This window comes from Strongylocentrotus purpuratus, unplaced genomic scaffold (assembly GCF_000002235.5).
Source record: "Strongylocentrotus purpuratus isolate Spur 01 unplaced genomic scaffold, Spur_5.0 spur5_scaffold_14, whole genome shotgun sequence".
Lineage (NCBI taxonomy): Eukaryota > Metazoa > Echinodermata > Echinoidea > Camarodonta > Strongylocentrotidae > Strongylocentrotus > Strongylocentrotus purpuratus.
In genome coordinates, this window is record NW_022145599.1 from 28,635,672 (window position 1) to 28,639,966 (window position 4,295).

The 4,295-nt window shown below is 35.0% G+C and overlaps 1 long non-coding RNA gene across 1 annotated transcript; it reads right to left on the reverse strand.

Moving 5' to 3' along the window:
* Positions 1 to 974: 974 nt before the first annotated feature.
* Positions 975 to 2,476, reverse strand: LOC115923604. Its single transcript, XR_004063993.1, has 2 exons — positions 2,071 to 2,476; positions 975 to 1,796 (listed from the first exon to the last, which is right to left on the reverse strand). It is a non-coding gene; the product is annotated as an uncharacterized LOC115923604 (long non-coding RNA).
* Positions 2,477 to 4,295: the final 1,819 nt, after the last annotated feature.

The window sequence follows — 4,295 nt, forward strand, 5'->3', positions numbered from 1 at the left end:
CATAACAGATTTAATGAACATAATCATGATGACGAAGTTTCTAAATTGTTGGATATAGCATTTGGGTAGAATATACCTTAAATATAATTATTCTTGCAGTTCATGTATCCCTTCGTTTAATCAAGTGCTGTTTTTCTACTAAAAGAATCTTTGTCAATTTGACGAACCTAAACAGCAGTTAGCACAGTTTGCCTTTGTATTATCATGAATATATAATAGATAAAAGTTGGTGAGATTGCACGTTTGAGTTTTTCCGTTTTTCACATGCATGGCTTTAGCCTGGTTCATTTAATAACTAAAATAATAAGTTAGACCTTCAAAAGGAGAAGAGTTAATGGAAAATATATCCTGTCTTTTTGTTCTCTTATATATTCTGCATTACTTCATCATTAAGTTATGCATAACGTTATGCTAAGCAATCATGTTATCATACGGATAAGACCTTAAGAAATTCCAATATTTATACAATTTTTTTGAACATTCATCGAATTGCTGTCCAACATGAAATTAATGCAAACAGAAGGAAATATCTCTTCTTTCACAATATCTTTACGATTAACCAACTAGGTGTTTTTTTTTCTTCACTCTCTCTCATCAAGATCCTTCGTGTTCTACATATCTTTTGCCGAATCAAAAGTTCTACTATCTTTTGCTTTGTGACCTTATAATGTTAATGTAATTATCAATGCATAATATTTTCGTTGCACTTAAGCATTATTCTCAGGATTTGAATGACGTCCATTTTTTTTTTATAGATATGCAACAGAATACCACAATGGCTACCGTGAATCTCAATGTGATCCTTGATGATAAACAGTTCACTGAAGAGCTGAGAGACAACAAGTCTATGGCGTATATGGAAGCTGTGGTCGAAATCACAAGCGCCGTAAGTGATTTGTCTCCTTTGTTCTTTTTTCAGGTAGTCTCCTTGTCACATGGTACACTCAAAATAAAAAAAGCCTAAACACATGCCATTTACGATACTCGTAATTATAATCAAGCTTTATTATAAAGCAAAGAATAGTACCATTCTCCGACAAAAAGAGAATGGTACGAACGAAATATATATCCTCTTACAATCTCGTTCCAAAAACACTTGGTCCCATCAAAATAAAATCAACCTTATCAATCAAATATATGATCAACACCTTTGTAACATGTATTAAATCTTTCTATAATTTGTTATACATGAATTCTACACCAATAATGTTATATATAAACAGACCTGAATTGTCTAAATATATATATAGCACATCTGTAGCTTAAACAATTAACTCATACACATCTCGTTCTTGAGATACTTTACCTTAACATCAATAAACAGACCAGTATATTGTCGTTTATTTAGTTATCAACTTTAACAAATTATACCTTCACAAATATCATGATCTCTTCTCAAAATAATCAAAAACTGACTTCTTGTCACGTGAACGGTTAACTCCAGACCTGTATTGTCCGCTAACTTCACCCTTGATTACATCTTTCAAAGTCGTCTTTATACAATGCATGCATCAACAATACACACTCAAACACGAAATAGTCCAATTGGCTCTGCTAAGCCTATGACATCTTTTTAGATGTGACTTTCAAGTTCAACGAACTATTTATCTCAAGTTCCATAATAGTCTCGTCAACATAATCGGCACCATTATCGCTCACCGTAATGTTCATATTGCGTTCTCTACTGAAGACGCCATGTTCTTGGTGATCTGTCGGTCACGTGTCCGAATGTCCCGTCTCGCATCAACTCTCGTAGTCGTAGAAATCTCAGCTTGTCTCCCAAGCCCCTGTGCCATCTAAAATGTAAAGAGTTCAGGCACAAACATTTCTCTACTATAGATTCTTCTTCTAGGTGAAACATGCATCAATACAAATTGTAAATATTTTCCTCTTCTTAATCATTAAGTTCTTTGCCCAAAAATTAATTGATAACAAAAGGTGAAACAACATGTTATACCTTTCTCGTACTTCAAATTTGTCATTTTAAATAAGCCACCCTTCATTAGAGTACAAGATTATACAATCATCAATGTAGTAAAATAAATAATACAATATCATGATTTCACTTACCGATGGGAAGTATCGGTTCTACTTAAAGCTGCAAATTCTCATGTATCAAAACTTATAAAGCACGAAGCCACATCTTTCTCAACCTGTCTTCTACAATGTGTTGACAAGCAGCTAGCTATATTGCTTTAAAGCAAGCTGCTACGTACACTAAGACCTCCGTACACCAAGCCAACTTCTTTGGGTGTGTCCCTAGCCACTGTTACTCCAGTACATTATATACAGTCAACTACAAACAAAAAAACTTCCCATCTACAACAGGTGTAATGCCATTCCACTTTCCTTTCAATGGTAGGCTCAACCTTTTCAGACAGTAACCCGTGACAACACATTCAATGCTTCGCGGGACACTGTATAATTTCTATACTAATTACATCCACCGATGGCACATTCACTCTCGCTCCCTATCTCTCTCTCTCTCTTCCTCTCTATCTCTCTCTCTGTCACAAGTACACGCTATAATTTGTTTTATTTAGTTCCTAGTTTAATGAAAGAAAAAAGGATATTTTGATAAAACCGTTGATTGCGTTTTCCAACGTGACACTCCTTTTGAACATAATAGCGAAATTTCTTCAGATATAGTACATTAAAGCCTCGGTCCCAAATGCCATTACGAACTGCTTTGAACGCCGTACGGTCGATTTTCAGACAATGGAAAATCGGGAAGACAATGGAAAAGCAGGGAGATTCGTACGAAATTGTCGTTCGTACGAACCTTTGTGACCGTAGCTTCACCTCACAAAAAACACCTACCTGTACCCGTCCAATTGCGCCCCCACGGCTTATATAGTGATTATTATGTCAAATTCCTTCTCCAATTCATTTAAGGAAGTATTTACTTAGAAAAGTTTTATGCGTTTTAAAGAAGGAATATGCAAAACATATTCCGTAAATAATTAATTTTATGGAAATGATCATATAGGGGAGCGCCATCATTTACAACATGTGGAAACAGAATTTAAGTACTATGCTTTTATAATGCTTGTATATATATTATCTCGTCTTACACATATCGTGTCTGTCTTGGTTATACCCATTCTCATTTACTTGATGCAAGTGTTCAACCTTGTCTCATGTCCTATTTTTTCTTTATGTTATCGTTGTCTGTCACATGTAAAGGAATCAATTTCATTTAGGTATATACGCATTGTGTGTGTGCGCGTATGTGTCTGCGTGTGCGTGTGAGTGTTACATACATATACATAAGTTACCAACTGCATTTGTCATACTCCATGTAATTCGATGTTTTTTTGTTTTTGTAACTTAAGAATGAAAGGTGGACTAGTTGAATTATGGCCTTTGGTGAATAATCTTATATGTAAGCTTTGATTTGTCACATTCTCAAAAAACATAAATCAGGATAAATCAATTTTCACATATGAATGATTAAAAATCTTGGTAAGGGTGTGAATAATTTAGCTGTTAAATGTCCACCCATATCCTATACATGTCAATCGACACTGGTGGCAAATGAAAGGTACATTAATTCATGGGGGTAGATATCGGGATTACCTAAGTTGTATTTTATATTTCTAGAACCGCATACATAATGTTCACCTGGCGCCAATGTTATTTATTTATTTTTGGGGATGGAGTTATGTTCTTGTCATTAATTCATAAATACTTTTGCATTAAATTGAATCCAAAACTACTCATAAATATTTCACCCTGATGCTACATCTCAAAAGAAATATCTAAAACCCGTAAATAATACTACATTATTTGATATTCTCCTTAAACAGATTGATGCCCAGTACGCAAATGATCCTACCTATGCCGGTGCTCAGATCCTCGAGATTCGGTAAGGTGATGGGAACGAATTAACAGACGGCACCCTCTTACCTACCACACACATGTTATTTATATACCACATTGTATTTCTCACGGAATACTTCAGCCAAAGGAATCTGATTTATTTCATAATGTTCAGGAAAAAGATGATATATACAGACATGTGCAGTAGTGTCCAGAGTCCTTTGTTGCGCGCGATTGCCATTCAGTTACACTAAATAAAAAAAAAATCGCTCTTTACTGCGCAATATCTGAACAAGCCTTTATAGGATGCAAATCTTTTGTATAGCACGATGCAATCCTATTGTTACTTGGGGCCTATTTTTTGTGCTGATCGACAGACTAGGCAAGTCTATAGTGGTCGTGCCAATCGGTATTGGTGGCTAATGAAAGGCTAATATGATTTCATCATTCATCCGTTGCAATGCAAATTGCTC